Source organism: Lithobates pipiens, unplaced genomic scaffold (genome assembly GCF_037356315.1).
Source record: "Lithobates pipiens isolate NorthernLeopardFrog02 unplaced genomic scaffold, aLitPip1_a1.2 Scaffold_27, whole genome shotgun sequence".
In the NCBI taxonomy this organism is placed as follows: domain Eukaryota; kingdom Metazoa; phylum Chordata; class Amphibia; order Anura; family Ranidae; genus Lithobates; species Lithobates pipiens.
The window spans coordinates 82899623-82924235 of NW_027507788.1; the positions used below are offsets into that span (position 1 = coordinate 82899623).

Below are 24613 nucleotides of genomic sequence, written 5' to 3' on the forward strand. Positions count from 1 at the left end.
GGTGGTGGTGGTGGGGAAGGCTGGGGATTCTGTATGCCCTTTCAGTTGTGTAGGAATGCTTTGTGTTTGATATAGATGTTGGTATCCCACCCGTGATTATGTGTAGCCCACGGATCTTACTCTCTGAGTGCAATTATGGTTTATTGGAAACACTGCCTAACTAACTGCTGTAATCAGATATGTTGATATGCTGCTTAGCCCAAATTTGACTCTTTCCTTCTCTTGATGTAACGCTGTAAACTGCTATACTTATTATTGTTGAGATTGTACCACTGTTCTGACATGTACTGTGAAAAATTTAATAAAACTTTATGTTAAAAAAAAAAAAAAAAAGATTGGGGGGCCAGGAAAAGAAAAAGCGCTCTGCGACCCTTAACACCCTCCTAGACAAAATAAAGACCCTAGAGAAAAGTAACATGCATTCACTCTCTGCATCCATCCACGCAGAACTAGGTAAACTATGGTCAGAAATGAGCACTTACCTTCATAACTGACAAGAGTTTTATTTACGAAAACGAAGGCTCACCTGGTACTCACAGGGAAATAAAACGGGGAAAACCCTAGCTCAACAATACAAACGTAAGACGGCCCAATCCACAATCTCATATTTGGAAGACCCTAAGGGCAACAGACTGACTAACCCCAAGGACATTTTATCAACAATTGTACAACTTAAAAGACTCCTCGACTGAGACACTGCCCACTGATGCGAATATCCAGACTTTTCTCTCCAGCGTGACCCTCCCCTCCTTATCCCCTTCACAATCAGCAGACTTAGCCTTACCTTTTTCGCTCCAGAAAATTCGGAGTGCCATCAAAGGTCTACCGTTACACAAGGCTCCGGGCCCAGATGGCTTTGGAAACGAATATTACAAAACTTTTGCTGAACCACTAATCCCACATCTATGTAACTCCTTTAATAGAATGCTCACCACCGGGGAGATCCCCACAGAATCCTTAGAAGCCACCATCTCCACCATTCACAAACCCGGGAAAGCGCCACACGACCCAGCAAACTACTGTCCTATTTCACTTCTTAACTCCGAATGGAAAATGTTTGCCTAGCTTCTTGCCACCCGACTATCACAACACATGACCCATCTTATACACCCAGACCAAGTGGGGTTCATACCCCGACGTCAGGCCTCAGATGGTACCCGCAGGTTTGTAGATCTTATCCACTGGGCGGAACATAGTCAAACGCCTTCTCTGCTGATATCCTTAGATGCAGAGAAGGCGTTCGACAGAATACACTGGGGATACCTAGAAGCGGTTCTGAAAAAATTTGGCATAGAGGGCAACTTCTTGAGCGCTATCTTAGGCCTATATTCCTCACCTACTGCGAGGATTCGTACCTCGGGCATTCTTTCCAACCCTTTTAAAATCACTAATGGCACTCGGCAGGGGTGCCCACTCTCACCCTTGATTTTTGCCTTAGTCATGGAACCCCTGGCACAGACTATTCGCACACATCCCCATATTGAAGGTATCATGGTAGAAGATGCATGCCACAAAATAGGTTTATACACGGACGATGTAATAATAGCTCTTGCTGACCCAGTAAAGTCCCTGCCTACCCTGACAAAAGTTCTAAATAATTTTAGTGAAGTATCCATGTACAAACTGAACCACTCGAAATCAGCCATGCTTTGCATTGAGATACCCCCAGCGCTTAAATTAGAAATCTCCAAAATCTCACCCTTCTCCTGGGCCCCTGGTGCCTCTATAACATACTTAGGCATTCAACTGGTAACCCCCTCCTCAGCAATGGTTCGCAAAAATCTTGCCTTCTTGTATGTAAAATTGAACAACCTGACCTCGAACATGTCCTCCATAAAAGCCTCATGGGCTGGAAGGATAGCTCTAACCAAAATGTTTTTCCTTCCACATGTTCTTTACTTTTTTCGTACCCTTCCTCTTCCAATACTCACGGGAGATCTAACCAAAATCCAACACATCCTAGACTCATAAGTCGTAAGCCCCGTTTGCAATCCTCCATCCTGTGTACACCCACCATCTCTGGAGGGATGGGGGCACCAGACGTAAAAAGATACTACAAGGCCGTCATACTGGATTAAGGAAAGCAACTCTGGACTCAGAACCCAGACGCAAGGTAGCACCAAATAGAATCCGTGGCATTTCCCAATAGTCTACATTTAACTCTTGCAGCGATCTGGATGTCCCTTCCTATCACACGGTCATTCCTTCCCACAATGCGTGCCTGTATGACACAATAGTCTGCAATAGGTCATATCCAACGAGGTATTCATGGAGACACATTGAAAAGTTTACCTTTCTTGGCGCTACAATTACTATCCCCAGACCTTTCTATTCAACACTGGTTTGATGCTGGAATCAAAACCATTGGAGACCTTTACCTACGGCCGGATCTCAAGAGCTACCAAAAGTTGACCTCGGAATTCAGACTCTCGCATAAAGACTTTTACATATACCTCAGGATTAGGCATATTCACTCAAAAATTCTGACCTCTACAGAAACCACCTCCAAGGATCTTCTCAATCACTACAACCGCCTCGCTAGTACTACCAAAGGCATATCCTTCATTTATACCCTTCTCTCCAGACCTACTTCATTATCTAAACCAACAAACATAACCTACTGGGAATCGAAGCTACAATCCTCTTTCTCCTCAGAAGATTGGCATTGTGGTTTGCGTATCCCAGGACTAGACAATATGCAAGAGCATTCCTTCAGTTTCCCCACATCTCCAGCACTATAGGCGACCCTATACCATCTAGTAGAAATCTTATATCCAGATTCTTGAAATTTCTAAAGCAATTAAGGATTTATGTGCAAAATAACTGTTGAATAAAGGTCCTGTTGCCTCTTCATTGTTTTTTGTTGAAGTAACAAGTATAAAGCAGGCTAAATATTGTGAAAATCCTGCGAGCTACTAAACGATAACCAAAAAGTAGGTTGACTATACTGCTGGTACTGTTCACACTCTCATGGATGTGCCAAGTATATTTCAAATTTAAATAGTACCACGCTACAGTAACTGGAACAGTTATAATAATAACAATAATTATAAAAAAAATTAGATTACAGTGCTCAATACATCAAAATATGCATAAATGACTCCAATATTGGTGGATAATTTTTAAATCCGTGCAAACAGTGGATAGTCCATGCAAAAAACTGTACAAATAATAGAAGTGAAATAGTGTTGAAAAAACAAAGATGCAATATCCCGCTGTGAGTTCATACCAACTAGTGCTTGTCTTCTGTCTATCTAGTTTCTCTCATTAGTGCTCAAAGATCACTCAGCAGATCACCTTCAAGTGCTCCTCCCTACAGGAATAATCTCACCTGAGGGAGTGGGATCTCTACAATTAAGTGAGATATTGATACAAGCCTTTTAGCTTGAAATTTGAAATTTGCTTTGAAATTTGTTGCTGTTGTCCACTCAGATATGGCTCTGGGTGATTCGTAGCGTTCAAGGTGCATATATAAAGAAAACAAACTAATATCACTTCTATCCTCTAAAAAACTTCAATTTATTAAATGGGTACAGGTTACTCACATTGCTCAGGTGTTTCCAGCGCACCAGGCTCTGAGCTCCATTAAAATATGTGTTTTGAACACACCGCTCTCTCCTCACAAGCCTAGCAGACAATGATCTGACTCACATGGAAGGAAAAACAGAAAATAGACGTCGCTTTAGTAAAACTGTATAGGTTTAATAAACAAATTGCATTAAAGACTCACATAGAAATATCTTTATAGAGGCACGGTGAAGTCCAGTGAAAGCGCCAGTCTCCATTTTCAGCTAGCAGCGCTATTCTCTTCCTGTGGAGCTGTGCGATTTAAAGTCGGCGCCCTGTCCACCAGGGATCTTCCAACTCTCAGGCGGGATTCAGAACGAGGTCTGGAGCACAGTCAGCAGGTCTCAGGAGAGGGCTGGAATGCAGAGTGTGGCGGGATGATGTCACAGACGTAAAGATACTTCTATGTGAGTCTTTTAATACACTTTGTTTATTAAACCTATACAGTTTTACTCAAGCGGCGCCTATTTTCTGTTTTTCTATCCATATGTTTTGGAGTTTGCTTCAACTCCCCCTGCAAGACTGCCCTGGGTACAAAGAATGTCATCTCACACAGAGTGATACAGCTCATAAGACTCTTGTATGGACTTAAAGTTACATTTATATTCTACAGTTTGCACCACTATCCTTTGTATTTTTATGCATATTATAGATCCGACTCACAGCTCCACGCTGGATGCAGATGTTGTCACCGTCCTGGCCTCTTTCCTATGTGTGTTGACACAGTGTTATGTGTCTTCCTCAGGGGGATGATCCCCTGATTATCCTCTGAGGAAGACACATGACCCTGTGTTGACATGCATAGGGGAAGGTCCAGGACGGTGACGACATCTGGATTCAGTGTGGAGCTTGGAACGGGTGCTCTTGCACATCCTGAGATGTTTTTTGACACCTTGGTAATGAAATACTTTTTTTATAGGCCATCAGTTGAGACGGAACCAGCTAATATTGAAGTGATACTAAAGTCTGTTTTTTGTTGCTAAAAGTAACAAACATGTCATACTTACCTACTCTGTGCAGTGGTTTTGCACAGAGCAGCCTGGATCTTCCTCTTCTCAGGTCCCTTCTTTGGTGCTCATGGCCTCTCCCCCATGCTGTGTGCCCCCACAGCAAGAAGCTTGCTATGGGGGCTCCTGAGCCAAACCATAGCTCCCTGTGTCCATTCAGACATGGAGCCACAGTCTGGCTCCACCCCCTCTCTCCTCATTGACTCACTGACTGACAGCAGTGGGAGCCAATGGCGCCACACTGCTGTTTCAGCCAATAAGGAGGGGAGTCCCAGAAAGCAGAGTCTCAAGTGCAACATTGCTGGATCTAGATGGACCTCAGGTATTAGGGGGGCTGAGGGAGGCTGCTGGACATAGGTGTTTTTATCCTCATGCCTTCTGACTTTATAACCACTTTCATTTGCACTGACAAGGGGCAGGATTGCTTTCTAATTACTAATAGATTTAGGCTGGTGTCTTGGCTTTCCATGTGTTCAATATGTGTTTCTTCTTGTGTTCAATACCTTTTCCCTGTGACATTCCATTTTATTACACATAACTTAATTTCTGGACTTATTTGTTTTGGTTTCTTTGTATGAGTGGATTGCATGGGTTGTTACCAACATGTGGTGAATATTCCACATCAATAGCACCTTTAGAAATACCTAGAAAAATTGTGACATGTTCAATACTTTTTTTACCCACTGTATATCTACAGTCATGGCCAAAAATATTGTCACCCTTGCATTTCTGTCAGATAATGCACCACTTCACCCACAAGATTGTAGCAAATGCTACTTTTTGGCATTTTCATGTTTATTTTTTTTGTTTGTATTGGTATGACACAAAAGTGGAGAAACCAAAAGCCAAATCTGACACATTCCATGCAAAACTTCAAACATGGACTGGACAAAATTATTGGCATCTTCAATTTAAAGCGATAGTAAACCCGCTAATGTTTTTTTTTTTTTTTACCACCTGCAAAGCAAAAGGCATAATGAGCTAGTATGCACCGCATACTAGCTCATTATGAAATACTTACCTTAGAACGAGGCCCCCAACATCTGGCCCGATCCACGCCGAGGGAGCTGACATGCTCCCTCTGCATTTCTTCCGGGTATCGCGCGGGAGATTTCATCCCGGCCGGTCGGCCACTGCTGGACTTTCAGCCGAGAATCCCCTTGTGCGCATGCGCCGCTGCAGTCAGAGGGGCATACCAAGGGGAATATCTCCTAAACCGTACAGGTTTAGGAGATATTTTTTTTTACCTACAGGTAAGCCTTATTATAGGCTTTCCTGTAGGTAAAAGTAAAAAAAAGAGTATACAACCACTTTAATATTTGGTAGCTTACCCCTTGGAAAAAATCAATTGCTTCCTGTAACCATCAATGAGTTTCTTACACAGCTGTACAGGAATTTTGAAAAACTCATCTTTTGCCAACTGCTCCAGGTCTCTCAGATTGGAAGGGTTCCTTTTCCCAACTGCTGTTTTTAGATCTCTTCACAGGTGCTCTACAGGTCAGCTTGAATTTTTCTGGAAGTTGACCGAGGTTCTTTATCCACCATTCAAACAATCCTTCGTTGCAATCTGTGATAATTTTTTCTCTTTCGTCCATGTCCAGGAAGATTAGCTATCTAGCCATGGGCTGTAAACTTCTTGACAACGTGCGCACAATGGACATAGGAGCATTAAGATCTCTGGAGGTGAATTCTTCCTTCTTCCTTCTTCCTTCTTCCTTTTAGTTTTTAGTAATACATATTATGGAATAGGAACATGCCTTTAAAATGTTGGCACTTAATTATGATATAAAGTGTTGAATTACACATTGTACTACATCCTGGTACTGCTATTAGTTTAGCTGAAACAACTATTACTATGGAAAACAAAGACTTATGTAAATGTTTTCACATGTTGTATTTGCTTTTGCCAAATTACAATAGCTAGCAAGGCTTTTGACATAGGATTGATTTGGTTAAGCAAATAAATCGCTTGGAAATTAAAATGTCCAGACCTCTACCTTAAACCAGTTTTAAATGTTTTCTGCTTTTAACTCTACTCCACATTTTTGAGAGAAAAAAAATACTCCCCTCTGGGTGATCTATGTACATTACAAGGATTTTAACAAACTTTGTGTCAGATTCCTATCTTTTTTGTTATTCTGAAGAAATCCCTGTGTGTTTGTCTGTACCCATGTTCCGAGCAAGTCTAAGCCCCTGTACACACGGTCGGAGATTTCCACAACCAAATCTGTCGGATTTTGCCTATTGGATTTTGTCCATCGGATCTTGTCTGAAACTGTTGCATACACACGGTCGGACAAAGTTGGCGAAAAAATCCGATCTTTCAGAACGTGATGACGTAATTTCGTTATGATGGGACTACATTCAGGCTAGTAGCCAATAGCTTTGATGTAGGAATTTGATCTGAGCATGCGTGGCACTTGGTCTGATCAAAATTCTCTACACATGATCGGAGTATGTCCGATCGGCCCAGTTGGTTGGGAAATATTTCCAACATGTTGGAAAATTGGGTCCGACGGATATTCTGACGGAATCAGTCCGATGCATACCACACACAGTCGAATTATACGACGACACGGTCCGATAGGACACATTCCGACGGATTCTCCGACCGTGTTTACAAGGGCTAATGGTAGTGGTTTCACAATTATCAATCAGCTGTGCACATGCAGGGCACTAATGAGGAAAGCTGCTGGGCCTGCATCCTTTTGTTGCAGGGGATGCTGGAAATCTAATTTGTATCTTAGGGCATACTTCTGGGAAAACTGGTGATCCAATCACACAAGCAGGAAATTATGTTTCTGGGGGATGTTCTGTACACATTCTACACCTCCAGGTAGCCACATTGCGTGCATTTTCAGAAAATTACAGAGCTGCATATTGAAAAAGAAAGGTAATTTTTTTAATAACATTCAATTATAATATGATTGTTTCGCAATTGAATACGCTATATTATTTTTTCTCTATTTGCAAATTTTTTTCCCCACGAAAGTGAAGTTATCCTTTAAAGAACCCCTCTACTTGCTATTTGATGTGGGCCAGTAGGAACCTCTTTGCTTGGAAACCTTTTAATAATCTATTGTAAACTGATGGGACTCTGTATACACTGGTAGATTTTTATAGGAACATTCATAAGAAAAAACAAATAAATAATAAATGTCATTCCAAATTATTGCAAAATGTCTTTTTAGATCAAAAATTTTATAAAAGTGACACCACTTGATTGCCCTAATCCCAGCGCTGGGCCATAACCTCAGGAAAAAATTTGATTTATCACAGAAACTCTTTTATGAGTTTGGCAATTAATGTTCTTGCTCAGGCACTATGCAAGAAAAAAGGCGGCAACACAATACACCAACTACATTCTCCTACAGGTCAAACACTCATGAAAAATAGCGACATAGCACAGGAATTTGAAAAATACTACTTCTCCCTATACAACCTCAATATATCCAATCCCCCCACTACTCCGTTCTCCAAAAGAACTAATGAGACCAAATCGTTTCTAGACCAGTTTGCCCCAGGGAAAATCCCAAAAGACGCCACCACAAATCTTGAATCACCAATTACCACAACAGTGTGTGAACAAGCTATAAAAAGTTAACAACTAAACCTGGTAAGAGCCCAGGCCCAGGTGGCCTCTCTGCAGAATACTACAAGACATTCTTGGGCATGCTCCAAACCCCCTTCTTAAAGCTTTTAATTCCCTCTCTCCCTCAAACCCTCTTACACGTGACATGCTGGAAGCTCAAATAGTAGTCATCCCCAAAGACAAAAAAGATCCCACACAAATAGGAAATTACAGACCTATCTCCCTACTAAATGTGGACATGAAAATATTTTCCAAGATACTAGCAAACAGACTGTTGCCACTCCTCCCCTCTCTCATCTCCAAAGACCAAGTAGGCTTCATCCCTGGTCATGAGGCTAGGGACAACACCATTAAGGCAATAATCTACACCATCTGATAACACAAACAAATCAGGCTTTTTCTTGTCCCTAGATGTGGAGAAGGCATTCAACAGAGCAGCATGGGACTACATGAAAGCTATAGGCATAGGCCCACACATGTGTGGCCTGATTCTCTCCTTATATGCGGGTCCATCAGCTAAAGTGTGGGTCAACAACACTGTCGAATGCCTTCCCCATCCGAAGTGGTGCAAGACAGGGATGCCCCCTATCCCATATCCTTTTTTGTACTCACACTCGAGCTGTTACTCCATAAATTGAGACTAAACCCAGATATCCAGGGAATTCAAACACCCAAGAGAGAATATAAATACGCTGCCTACACAGACGACATACTACTGTTCTTAACCAAACCACTGACCACCTTGCCTGTATTGTTAACAGAATTAAAAAAACTTCCAACTTCTTTCCAACCTCAAAATCAACTTTTCAAAGTCCTTTTCAAAGACCAATGCAAAGAGAACTTTTCATTTCAATGGAAACACGAGTCGATCACATACTCCCAGACTAATATGCGAAAAACCATATACCCCTGCTAAACAAATTAACTTCTGACCTCAAACACTGGAACAAACTAATATTTTCGTGGTTTGGCAGAGCGGAAATCCTAAAGCTGAATGACCTACCGAGACTGTTATATATCCTGCAAACGGTTCCCATACAAATCTCACTATCCTACTTCAAAACGTACAAAAACATCTGCTCCAGATTTCTTTGGTGGGAAAGCAAACCCAGAATTGGCTTTAAGCAACTCACCAGATCAAAACGACTAGGATGTATAGGCCTCCCAGACCTTCTCAACTACTATGCTGCTACCCACCTCACTAGAATAGTAGACTGGAATGTCCACTCCCCTCACAATGACTGGGTCTACCTGGAAGCATCCTTCACAACCCTACCCCTGGAATCTCTACCATGGACGACCTCAAGTCACATTCCCTCTGAAATACATCTACACTCTTTTTAATAGGGCCCACCCAACAATGGTTCCACAAGATGTGTTCCCATACCATATCCCTGGACCCCTGACCTCTGTAAAACTAAACCCTGAATTCCCTCCAGGAATGCACCTACACTATCTCACCTCCCACTGGCCACCAGATTGAATCAGGACTCCCCAGTTCTTTCATCAAGGGAAACTCCTATCGGCCTCCCAACTCTCCAACCGACTAGAAAAAGAAGGAAGTATGCCACATCACTTCTCAGGTTACCTCCTATGACTTGGAATGGCCCAATTCCTACTCAACCACTCGCCCTTACCACACAAATCCTACCACAAATCTCTGGCAATGCACATGATTAACGCAGCAAAACAGTGCATCCCCTTGTACTGGAATTCCTCGCGGACACCCACTCTAAAAGATTTGCTTATGCAAATTTGCAAAGTTTCTGAAATGGAAAAACTGATTCACATCGCACGTAACACCCTGACAAGATTCAACAAAAAATGGGCTTGTTGGACGCATTACCAGACAGCATCTGAATACATGAGCATATGCAATCCACCCACTTAAAAGAATAAATAAATAAAAAAGCAGCCAGAACCGTGCTAGGCTATGCCAACCACAAACTGTAATACACATCATCCATATTACACTTCTTTCCTTACCACCCCTCCCCCTTTAAGGACTCCACCCCCCAAAATGCACATGATTTCCAAAACAAAAACCCCAAAATCGCCTAAAAACTGATGAGGGGAGCCAGAGATGGCCCCCCCACCCTCCCATACCTTCCTCCTTTCTCCTTCCTCCCTCCTCCCCTCCCCCCTCCACTTCTTCTCCCCTCTCCTTCATCCTCCCCCACACCCCACTCAGGCACCCACTTTAGATACCCAGACATTAGCATTACATACCCACTTCACACACCTCTCACCCACCCACCCCAGAAGCCACACATGGAACATACTCCTAGCTGATCCCCCCTAACCACTGACTACTCTTGTATTCAGCTAGAGTTATACTATAACCATGTCCCATACCCATTGAGTCTTTTCCTTCCAACTCAATTCCAGCTGAATATATTTTGGACACTCCCCTAAGGGATCATTCTCTGGTGATCTTTAGACCATGCAGAATCACATGGTGAGTTCATATCCCCCACCATGTACAAATTTATGACAAAGTTATTGCATTTTCCATGTAATGGTGTACTGTGGATTTGTAAAGCTTCATAGTACTACTGTTGTTCAAGATCTCTGTAAATGCTTTTTTACCTTTAAATAAAACATTATGTGAGAATACTGGCTCGTTTGACACATTGAGGACTACAAAAAAAATGTCTGCACACTTCCACAATATATAGTGAGCTCCTCTTAGTAAAAAATGCTTCAGCTTGGTCTCCTACCCATGGGAGAACCCCCTCTAACATGTTTTTTATTTCAGTAAATCAATTCAAAAAGTGAAACATATATTATCTATAGATTCATTACACACTGAGTATTATATTTCAAGCATTTCTTTCTTTTAATTTTATAAAAAGGGGAGGAGATGAGTAGGGACAGTTGCTTAGGCTGTCCTCTAAGACCTCCAAAGAGGAAAAATGGACTACCTCGGCATCAATTACAGAGTTTGATTATGATAAAATATTAATTTATTACATATAAAAAAATATATCAACACATTAAATATCAAAACAATGAAGGAAGATTGATACAGCAATAAAATACTTATAGACTTCCAGACTGATTAGTGGTTAAAGAGTTTGTTCACAGATTTATGCAATCCTCAACAGTTTTGCGATCAAGGACCGCTTCTTCATCTAAGGTATCTAAGAGGTACACGGTACGATCATAGAAAAAGTACAAATCTCATATAGTATATCAGACAGTATATATTGTACAGGATGCCAAGGTTGGGTCCTGGACGGGTGCTATATAGCACCAGTATTTGGGTTGTGGTCCCTTTAAGGGAGTCACGGTAGACTTCAGGGGGTCACCTAGAAGGGGTGAGGAATTCTGGGAGTAGTCAATCAGGAGAGGACTGACTATAGAGGTATTTGGGATTCTGAATTTGGGAGGCTCTGAAGTGATATTCTGGTGGGAAAGAGCCTCCCTTTCTGACCACAGGGATTCAGCACACAGGGGGTTAAAGGCCTCCAGGAAACAGCTCATAAAAGACAGAAAGTACTGAAGAGGTGGTGGTGAGGAGGAGTAGGTGCTTACACCTGTTGTGATGAGCTGTGTACCTGTTTGGGAGCTGCTAAAGATTCAGCAAGGACTTTAAACTCTGGGGTGAAGACACCGGCTACAAAACTGTATGTGCTTTTTCTTTAATTTTGATTTGTGCTGAAGATAAGCGGACTTTGTTTTATATTTTTGACTTGTGTGCTGAAGGAAGCCATATTTTTGCTTATAAATAAAAGCCTTTTATTTCAAGTTTCAAAGGTTTATGCACTTAATCCCACGGAGCTATTTTCCCCAAAGTTTACAAAAAAAGCAAAGGAAGAGGTGCCTCTGGGTGTAGAGATAACATACACTTTAATTTAAAAAAAGCATTTAATACAGGCAGCTCACATTTTGGATGTGGTCTATGAGCATTCAGTCACTTTAAAAGCTGAGCATGGATGTGGTCATCTAGTAGTCCGTCAAGCTGAGGCACTGTAGCCGCTAGTGGCCAGGAAGTGGCACAGACGTGGAGAGAGATGACATCATGAGGTGGGTGCGACCGGTTTCATGAGCGTACAGGCTGAGGTTGTTTGACAGCCGCGCGCCTTCATCAAGCCTTGATGAAGGAGCGCGGCTGTCAAACAACCTCAGCAACCAGAGACTGGTGGACATTGGGAAAATCTTTGACCCTGTTTTTGCGCATTTACTTGTGTAGTATCCCCAAAGTTTACAACTGGTGTCTTGGATGCTGGCAAAAGTGCATTTGCAGCCGCAAAAAAATGTTTTAAAACGAAAAAAAATGATATTTAAAGAGACAGTGTACAAATGGGGTTCCGGGAGAGGGGAAGAAAGGGAGGAATGAGGTAAGCAGGTGGAAAGGAGAAGGAAAGGAGGGGAAGAGGGGGAGGGAAGGAACACAAGAAAGTAATGGAAAAGAGGAGGAATGGGGGGGGGGGGAGAGGTGGGAAAGGGAAGGGGAGGGAGAGGGGAAGGAGGAGAAGGGAGGGGAAATAGAAATAAGGGGCAGGTCCCACATATAATAAAACACGTACCTATATTGTCACATTGAAAGCATGGAATAATACCCCGGGGGATGGAGAAAAAGAGCAGGAACTGGGAATCGATCTAGTTTGCTTGAATCACACCAAAAGGGGGATGACCTTGATGGATTTGCTGTACAGTGGCTATGTGACTGTATCCATCCAGCTGGATGGTTTTGCAGCCAGATTGATCTGCGAGGCAGAGTAAGGGTAACATGCAAGGGAAGGTGGCTCGCAAGGGAAGGTGGCTAAGCAAACTAAAAATATCCATCAATATCCAAAGGCCAGCGTGGGGCCATGATGTAACTGAGTACATACCTGGTGTGATAATTTGAGGCTTCCCCTCCTGGACTGAACCGCCTGCACAGCTAACAAGCGGACACTGGCCCACTTATGAGCTCCCCAACCCGGATGGCGTCAGATGCTGCTCACAGCATGATCTCTGCCCATCGGAGACTGAGCTGCAGGGCAGAATTCCAACATAACCACTTCAAACACACCTCCAAGATGACCACTGCTTTGCTAAAGAAGCTGAGGGTAAAGGTGATGGACTGGTCAAACATGTTTCCAGACCTAAACACTATTGAGCATCTGTGGGGCATCCTCAAACGGAAGGTGGAGGAGCACAGGGTCTTTAACATGCACCAGCTCTGTGATGTCATCATGGAAGAGTGGAAGAGGACTCCAGTAGCAACCTGTGAAGCTCTGGTGAACTCCATGTCCAAGAGGGTTAAGGCAGTGCTGGAAAATAATGGTGGGCACTCAAAATATTGACACTTTGGGTCCAATTTGGACTTTTTCACTTAGGGGTGTACTCACTTTTGTTGCCAGCGATTTAGACATTCATGGCTGTGTGAGTTATTTTGAGGGGACAGCAAATTGACACTGTTATACAAGCTGTACACTCACTACTTTACATTGTAGCAAAGTGTCATTTCTTTAGTGTTGTCACATGAAAAAATATAATAAAATATTTACAAAACTGCAAGGGGGGTACTCACTTTTATGAGATACTGCATATAGTAATCCCATTAGAATTTTAATAGGAACATTTTGTTAATTAAAAAGAAGAAAAGAAAAAAAGGAAGGAAAAACTACAATTCTAGATTTTAGGTCACCAACCAAACATCCATCAAGTAAATGGTGTCCAAGAACAGGGGAGCCAGAAGAATATTGTTGCACCAGAGCTAAGGATGGGAGATTGAAAAAGGGGGGAAGGAGGGAGACCAAAGAAGGGGAGGGGGGAAGGGAACAAGTGGGGTGAAGGAAAAAGGGGTAAAAGGGAGGGGAAAAAAGGGGGGGTGACCTCATAGAAAATGTTTGTATGAGTTGGTTTGATTCAAACCTGGGGGAATGGTGGCATTGAGACATTCAATCCACAATGTTTCTCATTGTAATATGGACCTATCCCAATTGCCCCCTCTTGGGATCGGATGAACAACTTCTAGGACAAAAAACCTCACTGCCATTAAATCAAACTTACGGTGCAAGCCAATATGACGGCCTACAGTAGTTAATTTACCATTGCCAGAGTAATATAAGTGGTCTTCTATCCTTTGGTGAAATTCACGGATAGTTTTTCCCACGTAAAATGCATTACATTTACAGGTCAACAAGTAAATCACCCCCATACTGCCACAGTCTGAGGGGGTGTGGGGGACCAGGGTTTCACTATTGGGCAGTAAATATTTAGTACCCTCGAGAATCCATGGGCAGCATGGACACTGGCCACATTGGAAAGTGCCACGTGGTCCAACCATGGATGGCTAAGGGGTCCTATAATGGCTACTAGTGAGGCGGTCTCTAAGAGAGGAGGCTCTCTGGAAAACAGGTTTGGGGGTAGATCTTATATGTCTGTTAAGCATGTGATGGTTAATAAGAAGGTGACAATGTGTGCCCATAATCTCCCTCAACTGTTGGTGATAAGCAGAAAACCTAATTATAAATGTAACAGTATCAGTTTGTTGAGGTTTAGGGGTATGATAGAGCAGTGAATTTCTAGTATGTGCTAGGGCTCAATTGAAAGCCTTCCATAATTTAGTGCGAGAATATCCCCTTGCAAGAAGGCGATCTTGCAGGGCATTGGCTTGTGTTCTAAAATCGAATTCCAATGTACAGTTCCTCTGCAAGCGCAAAAAATGTGCATACAGTATACTACGTATTCAAGATTTTGGATGGGCACTAGAGGCATGCAACGGTGTTACCAGCCACGGGTTTACGGTAAAGATCAGTTCCAATGGTTCCATCAGTATGTTTGAGGATATTCAGATCCAGAAATGGGATCTGACTATCGTCAAAACTAAAAGTGAAACTCAGAATAAATCCATTGATATTCAGGGATCGGATTAATTCCAGGAGTAGGCCCCTAGTGCCCATCCACACTATAAATAGAACGTCAATGTATCTGTACCAAAGTAAAATATGTTCGAAAAAAGAAGACATATGCTCTTCAGAGGTTATAGTTCATTCCCAGCCACCAAGATACAAATTAGCATATGTGGGGGCACATGATGTCCCCATAGTGACTCCTTGAGTCTGTAAATAATATTTATCATTAAAGCTGAAATCATTTTTGGTTGGTATAAAGATCAGTAATTGCAAAATAAATTGGTTCAGAGGCCAAGACATCTGTTCCATCAGGAAGGATCCAGCCATCCGGACACCCTGCGGGGCTTCAATTTAAATCTATTGATGGATTGGATAGGAACCTGGGCCTGGGTTTGCACTTGAGATTCAATATAAGAGAAAGAAGATGAAAGAGTGTCATCAATAGCACCTTAATCATAAAGTAACATTAGGTCATGAAGGCCCGAAATTCTTCCATAGAAAAATGTTTAGTTCACTCTACAAGCTCACGATTGACTTTCTTATGTTCCTTATCAAAAATGAATTTGAATGTGAGGTTAAAAGTTTAACTTGGTGTCACTATAGAAATGTTGGGTGAGGGAAGGTGGGGTTCAAGGGAAAAGGTGTCCAGGTTGCTTTGTTGCTTTTTGAGATCCAGTGTGGGAAGAACTAAAAAAAATCATCATTCATTTTAGTGGGCTTAGGGGCTAAAAGTGGGATCCCAGGATTTTAGGGATGGTGCGCGTAGGGTAGAGGAAGGGGGAACATTACCGCCACCTGCGGCCTGATTTCCTATAGGTGTGGGTGTTGGTTATGTTCGTGTCCGTTCGAGTGGTTTGGTGTTTTTTTTTTAACTTTTATTGGAAGCCGTCGATGGAGTATTGCCACTGTAATGTAATCTTTTTTGTGAATTGAAAGTGGATGTATCTGTTGTGCGTAAGCCTGTTTGTTGAGAAAGAGAGGATGACAGAAAGGAATCGGATTCAGCATATTCAGCAGTAGGGTTATGGGAATGGTTATTTCGTGGGGTCCCCATCTAGTGGGATTTCTAGCGGTCCACTTGTATGCATATCCGTCTGCGAAAGCCATTTTGTCTTTGACAAATTTGCTTTGTTTTCTCACAATAATTTCTTTGTTCATTGATTCTAGTCTGTCCTTAATCTCCTTCCATTTAGTGGTTGTAGTGCCATTAAGATGTTCATATTGTGTATTAAAGCGGTCAATTTCACCGTCCAATAACGTAATGTCATTAGTGTATTGGGTAATGAGTGATCACATTATGCTACATGTAGTAAGTGATTTCTCCCATTACTTTTTAAAGTCCGGGGAGGGAAATTTGATAGTAGGGAATACCTGGACTCTTAGGCCCATAGGACAAGTGCTTTCAGTGATGTATAGCTTACATGACCCGTTTACGTGACCCTGCCCTGCTCTGACAACAAGGGGAAAGTCATAGGGAAGTCCCCATGCATCAGAGGAGGGCACTGGGTTTCCCGCACTCCGTTATTTAAGAACTGTCAGAAGAATCGAAGTATCACATGGCTGAAGACTCCCACAGAGGCAGATCCTGCGGACGGCGTGGAGAAGAAGCTGGAGCAAAATGCAGAATGAGAAGAGCGGAGGAAAAAGATGAGGAAGAAGATGGAGAAGAAGAATTTGGAGGAACACGAAGAATACCGAAGGAAGACCAGAAGAAAGAAGATGAAAGAAGAAGCGCAAAGAAGAATTTAATAAAGGACTTACAACCGTCTCTTGTGTTTTTTAACCTTTTTGTCATTTTTTTGTGAAATGGTAGGGGTACATTTGTATCCCATTACCAATTCACACAGGGGGAGGCAGGATCTGGGGGTCCCCTTGTTACTGACAATTCATTATAGCCACGAGTACTTTTAAATGACTTTTTATTTCCTTTAGAAATGTCATTTTGCTGTCAGATTGTTCTAAACACGGGAAACATGCGCCCCTTTACAGGCATACTATAGACACCCCCCAGGTATGAAATTTAAAGGAATATTACACTTTTATTGTTTCACTTTAAGCATTATTAAAATCACTGCTCCCGAAAAATCTGCAGTTTTAAAACTTTTTTTGCATCGATACATGTCCCCTAGGGCAGGATCAAGGTCCCCAAACACTTTTTATGACAATACCATGCATATAAGCCTTTCAAATTAGCACTTTTGATTATTCATGTTGGTGTCCCATTGACTTTAATGGTGTTCGGGTGTGTGAGAATTTTTTTTTTTTACTTTTCGCTTGTTCTGGTGAAGACCACGGAGATGCTCCGCTGCAGAACAAAGGAGTCAGGCAACATGGAAGGTTGGAAACCATAGTTCGCCATAAATGGGGACAATCAGGAAGCAGAATTCAAGACACTATTGTGAGCAAATTCTGCCCTCGGTAATAGGTCTGACCAGTTGTTATGATGGTCAAAAAATAGCAACGTAGGAATTTCTTCAAGGACTGATTGGCTCGTTCTGCTGCCCCATTAGACTGTGAGTGATACGCAGAGGAAAAGGCAAGCTGAAATCCTAACTGTGCACAAAAGGGTCATCAGAACCAGGACACAAACTGACTACCCCTGTCTGAGACAATCACCTTGGGTAGCCCATGTAAGCGAAAGATCTCCAGAGCAAAAATGAAAGCCAGTTCATTAGAAGAGGGCACCTTCTTAAATGGAATTCAATGAGAACCGGTCAACCAACATAAGGATAACTTTGTTGTCTTGGGAGTTGAGTAACTCCACAATGAAATCCATAGACAGGTGGGTCCAGGGCCTCTCTCTATTGGGTATGGGTTGTAGGAAGCCCACTGGAAGATGTCGTGGAGTCTTACTCTGAGCACACACAGAACAGGCAGCTATGAAGGCATTTATATCAGGTCATAGAGTAGGCCACCAGAATTTTTGGGAAATGGCCCAAAAGAGTTGATTCTTCCCAGGATGGCAGCCTTGGGAGAATGGTACGTCTGGAGCACAGCAGTATGGAGACTCTCTGGGACAAAGCAGCGGTCACAAGATTTATCAGGAGGAGCATGGCCTGAGCAGCAAGAATTTTGTCTCAAGATAACAGATTTTTGAGTCTCCCATAGAGGGTTTGCCCAGGCCAAGGCTCTCTCAGTAAAGCAAAGATATCACAAAACCTACTTTGCTTCTGTCCGTGGGAAACGCCTGGGGCAGCATCTCGAAGTATATCTCAACCTGGTTGAGTAACCCTCTGCATTAGACTGGATCACCCCCATATCGCTGGGGAAGCAGAGGGGAACCAGACATACCTCCTATAGAGGTAATACTCAAGGCGGGTGCCTGCACAGAGACTGGAGCGGCAGCAGGGATGGCTTGCAACATTGGTTGTACCAGTGCCACAGTGAGAGATTCCAGGTGAGCCGTGTGACTCAGGAGCATTTGTAACGCCATGGCAAAATGATCCATGCGGTTATTCAGTTCATCTGGAAAAAATATTACCAACAAGTGGATTGACTGCATCTTCTGAATTCATGGCCTTCACCTACTGTCAGAAACCATGAATCAGACCAAGACAGAAGTACAGTAAAATCACACTTGTTACATATTTACATAGTTAGTTAGGTTGAAAAAAGACACAAGTTCATCCAGTTCAACCAAAAAAAAAAAATATATAATAAATATCATACCAGCCCATATACCCAATTCTATACCCACAGTTGATCCAGAGGAAGGCAAAAAACCCCAGCAGAGCATGATCCAATTTGCTAAAGCAGGGGAAAAAATTCCTTCCTGATCCCCCGAGAGGCAATCAGATTTTCCCCGGATCAATCTTACCTATAAATGTTAGTACCCAGTTATATTATGTACACTTAGGAAATAATCCAGGCCTTTCTTAAAGCAATCCACTGAGCTGGCCATAACCACCTCTGCAGGGAGTCTATTCCACATTTTCACAGCTCTTACTGTGAAGAAACCTTTCTGTATTTGGAGATGAAATCTCTTCTCCTCTAGACATAAAGAGTGCCCCCTTGTCCTCTTTATTGACTGTAAAGTGAATAACTCGACACCAAGTTTCCTATATGGACCCCTTATATATTTGTACATGTTGATCATATCCCCCCTTAATCTCCTCTTATCAAGAGTGAATAAATTCAGTTCCTCTAATCTTTCCTCATAGCTGAGTTCCTCCATGCCTCTTATCAGTTTGGTTGCCCTTCTCTGCACTTTCTCCAGTTCACCCATATCCTTTTGGAGAACTGGTGCCCAAAACTGAACTGCATATTCCAGATGAGGTCTTACTAATGATTTGAACAGGGGCAAAATTATATCTCTCTCTCTGGAGTCCATACCTCTCTTAATACAAGAAAGGACTTTGCTCGCTTTGGAAACCGCGGCTTGGCATTGCATGCTATTATTGAGCTTATGATCTACCAAAACCCCCAGATACTTCTCCACTATGGATTCCCCCAGTTGTAATCCCCCTAGCATGTATGATGCATGCATATTCTTAGCCCCCAAGTGCATAACTTTATATTTCTCAACATTAAACCTCATCTGCCACATAGTCGCCCAATTAGACAGAGCATTGAGGTTGGCTTGTAAATTGGAGACATCCTGTAAGGACGTTATTCCACTGCATAGCTTGGTGTCATCTGCAAACACGGAAATGTTACTTTTGATCCCAGACCCAATATCATTTATAAAGATATTAAAAAGTAAGGGTCCCAACACTGAACCTTGGGGTACACCACTGATAACCTTAGACCATTCAGAGTAAGAATCATTAACCACGACTCTCTGAATTCTGTCTTTTAGCCAGTTTTCTATCCATTTAGAAACTGATATTTCCAAACCTGTAGACTTTACCTTACACATGAGCCGCGTGTATGGAACTGTATCGAACGCTTTTGCAAAATCCAAATATATCTCATCCACCGCCACCCCTCTGTCCAAGGTTTTACTTACCACCTTAAAAAGAAATTAGATTTGTCTGACAACTTCTGTCTTTCATGAATCCATGCTGTCTGTTGCTCAAAATATGTTTTTCCTGCAAGAACTCGTCTATGTGGTCTTTTATTAATCCCTCCAGTATCTTCCCAACTATAGAAGTTAAACTAACGGGTCTATAATTACTTGGTAAAGACTTTGTTCCCTTTTTAAATATAGGCACCACATTGGCCCTGCGCCAATCCAGTGGTGCTATTCCTGTCATTAATGAGTCCCTAAAAATTAGATACAATGGCTTTGAAATTACAGAGCTCAATTCTTTTAGGATCCGTGGGTGGATGCCATCAGGTCCAGGTGCTTTATCCACCTTTATTCTGTCCAAATATTTCTGGACCATATCATTTTTTAGCCATTGTGGATTTAGGGCTGCGTCAGTACCACCCCCATTATGGACATGAGCTCCCCCATGCTCCTTTGTATACACAGAGCTGAAGAAAGTATTTAATAAGTTAGCCTTCTCTTTGTCCCCAGTCACCCACTCCAGATTATTTTGCAAAGGGCCTACATGCTCAGACTTAACCTTTTACTATTAATATATTTGAAGAATTTTTTGGGGTTTGTCCTACTATCTTTTGCAATCTGTCTTTCATTTAGAATTTTTGCATCCTTGATTTCCTTTTTACATATTCTGTTATATTCCTTGTAACATTTAAATGACACTAGCGTTCCTTCATTTTTATATTTTTTAAAAGCTTTTTTTTATAGTTTATAGCTTTTTTGACTTTGGCCGTGAGCCACATCGGTTTTATTTTTAACCTTTTAAACTTATTGCCCATGGGAATATACTTTGCCGTGAGATCACAAACAGTCTTTTTGGAGAATTCCCATTTCTGTTCTGTGCCCATTGGTGCCAATATTCTCTTCCAGTCTAAGTCCTGGAGAGCAGCCCTCATCCTTGGAAAATTTGCTCTCTTGAAATTAAGTGTTTTTATCTTTCCCGTATGTGATTTTTGCTTACAGTTTACATCAAATGAAATCATGTTATGGTCACTGCTACCCAGATGTTCCTTTATCTGAACATTAGTAATACGTTCTGCATGGTTTGAGATTACTAGGTCCAACAGAGCATCATTCCTAGTTGGGGCCTCAATAAACTGGACCATAAAATTGTCCTGTAATAGGTTTACAAATTTTTGCCCGTTAACTGTCCCAGCAGTGCCATTACCCCAGTCAATTTCTGGGTAGTTAAAATCCCCCATTATTATCACTGTCCCAGCCCTTGCAGCCCTTTCTATCTTTGCAAGGAGCTGAGTCTCCACCTCCTCAATAACATTGGGTGGTCTATAACAAACTCCAATGATTAACTTTGAACTACGCACATCTGTATGCAGTTCCACCCATAATGCCTCAGACTCATCACACTCTCCGTCCACCAGGTCCTCTTTCTCACTAGCTTTGAGATCATTTCTCAAATACAGACAGACCCCTCCACCTTTCCTTTTTACTCTGTCTTTCCGAAAGAGTGCATAGCCAGGAATATTAATAGCCCAGTCATGTGAGGAATGAAGCCAAGTTTCAGCAATACTGATTACATCATAGCTCTCCTAATGCACCAGAGCTTCCAACTCGCCTATTTTGCTTGGCAGACTTCTGGCATTGGCGAACAAACATTTTAATGTATTAATATATTTTGACCGGTCACATACTATCCTCTTGGGTGTTCCAAGATTACAACTAGGACTTACTACTATATTTACCTTGGTTTATGTGCTTTGGTTACCCTACCACTAATGCCCCTAATATTACCGTCTGGAATATGCTCCACGCTGACTATCTCTATCTCTGAACCCTCCCCCCCATCGCCTAGTTTAAAAACCCCTCTAACTTTTTGGCCATCCTTAATCCCAGCTGATCTGCACCCTCCTCATTTAGGTGCAGTCCGTCCCTTCTATAGTACCGGTTATCAACTGAGAAGTCGTCCTAGTAACCCTCCAGGAACCCAAACCCCTCCTTACTACACCAGCTTTTGAGCCACTTGTTTACTTCCCTAATCTCCCTCTTCCTTTCTGGTGTGGCTCGATGTACTGGTAGTATTCCTGAGAATACTACCTTGGAGGTCCTTTTCCTCAATTTAGCTCCCAAGTCCCTAAAATCATTCTTTAGGACACTCCATCTGCCTCTGACTTTGTCATTGGTGCCAACGTGCACCATGATAGCTGGGTCTTCCCCAGTCCCTCCCAGTAATCTGTCCACCAGATCCGTGATGTGCCGAACCCGAGCGCCCGGCAGACAACATACAGTTCAGCACTTCAGGTTGTTGTTACAGATTGGCCTCTCTGTCCTCCTAAGAATTGAGTCCCCTACCACCAGAATCTGTCTTTCCTTTCCCTTCGCTCCCCCCCACTCTCACTGGAGGAGTTCTTCTTCTGGCAGCTAGGAGAATCCCTCAGCTCCAGCAGTGCTGGTCCCTGACTGGGATCACCAATGTCACTCAATGGAGCGTACTTATTGGGATGCTCCAGCCCTGGATCGGCCTCCCTGGCCCTTGCCCCTCTACCCTTTCTGACTGTCACCCATCTACTCTCTGCTAGTGCCTGCACCTCTTTGTCTCCACCCACCTCTGTGCTGGCCCCTGCCGGCACCTGCTGTGTACGTTCCTGGCTCTCATTTTAGGGTGGAGGGTCCTATCAGTGCTGACAGTTGCTTCCCCAGATTCAGAACCTGGGCTTCCAGGGAAACAATGTGCTTACATTTTGCACAGCAGTATTCACCCTCGATCAGATGATCAAGGAACCCATACATGTACACCGAGTCGCCTCTCCACACCCGCCAGTCATCGTACCTATTAATTTAATGAGGATTAGAGATTATACCCAGTCCAAATTACCTAACAACTAGCTTCCTGACACTAATACTCAACAAGACAGTACACAGGTACTCACAGACCAGCGTGCACCCACAATGCACAAGTACTAACGATATACACACACACACACACTACTCATACACACAGGTACTCACACTACACAGCTACTATGACCCCTGTTATAACCTCCTGTTTTAAACTCTGGTTTTTAACTCACCACTTGGACCAGTTCCACTAACTCTGGTTTTTAACACACCACTTGGACCAGTTCCACTAACTCTGGTTTTTAACTCGCCACTTGGACCAGTTCCACTAACTCTGGTTTTTAACTCACCACTTGGACCAGTTCCACTAACTCTGGTTTTTAACTCACCACTTGGACCAGTTCCACTAACTCTGGTTTTTAACTCACCACTTGGACCAGTTCCACTTAGACAGAGTTCTCACAGACTCAAGCTGAGCAGGCTCAAATGAGTTCTACCCTCAAAAAGCAATACTTATTCACACTCCACTCAAGGCTCCACTGTTCAGCTTGCAACCAGCAGTTTGGCAATTTCACATGAGTTCTACCCAAACTTATATAGACCTCAAGCACCTGTGCCCAATTAAACCATCCCCTTAATTAGTAGGCTGAAGGAAGGAAAGAAAAAAAAACTATTTAAAAAGTGTCAGAAAAGGGTATTAAAAAGCTACAAGAAAAAGTCCCAAAAGAACCTAAAAATGCAACCCAGCAGTCAAAAAGCAATACTTGTTCACTCTCCACTCAAGGCTCCACTGTTCAGCTTGCAACCAGCAGTTTGGCCTTATTACTTGTGTAATAATAAAAGTAAATAGAACAAACAGTCAAAGCATAGCCAAAGTTCAGTAACCGAAACAGATAGTTAGCCAAGCCAAAAGGTCAGGGATCAATGTAGTGGAACAGCAAGCAGAATCTGGAGCCAGAAGGGATGTCAGCCAAGCAAGTCTTTTAACAGGATTGCAGGAACACTGTCATGTTGACCAAGGCGAAGGCAGAAGTCCACTGGGCTGAATGGCTTAAGTAGGCAGGACTGATAAGCAGGATATCAACATCAACTGTGGAGAGATAGGAGCTGGCATTTAGCCGACAGCTGAGCAGCCAGCTCTGAGAAGGAAGGGCTGAGCCCAGCCATGACACACATGCTTGCTTATTGCGTAAAAATGCTTGTTTCCATGGGCACATATTGCATGAATGCTTGTTTACAGGGATGCACACATTCATATTTTGCCTAAATGCATAGTTGCATAAGCACATGCTTCCATAGATGCATATTGCTTAAACACATGCTGGCATGTTTTCATTTGTACTGCATACGTATGTTTATTTACATTAAGCTGTATACATATGTACTTGTTTTCCTGGGACTACATACATATGTGCTTATTTGCATAGGACAACATGCATATGGGCTTGTTTGCCTGGGGCTACATCCATATGTGCTTGTTTGCCTGGGGCTACCTGCGTTTATGCTTATTGGCCTTGTACTGCATACATAAATGTATGAATGGCAAGAATACTTGTATACCTGCATGTTTGCATACCTAGTACCTGCATGTTTGCATACCTAGGTACTTGCATACCTAAAGGGTTGCATGGAGGTAAACCAACCTTGTTTTAGGCCTGCATCCTTGGAGGACTGTATATTAGGTTAGCTAATATAGTTGCTGCGTTATTTACCTGTTATACCAGTTAAATGGTTCCAGAAAAGAGAGGCAGCTGGGGAGGCAGGGGCACTGCTCTCAGGTTTAGTGATCTGGAGGTGTCCACATCTCACGATGGACAGT

The 24613-nt window shown here is 42.6% G+C and overlaps 1 protein-coding gene across 6 annotated transcripts in view; it reads left to right on the forward strand.

The window, feature by feature from the left end:
- LOC143933945 (galactoside alpha-(1,2)-fucosyltransferase 2-like) overlaps positions 1 to 24613 on the forward strand; it is a 299455-nt gene that overhangs the window by 48795 nt on the left and 226047 nt on the right. The gene's annotated exons all lie outside the window — the stretch shown is intronic.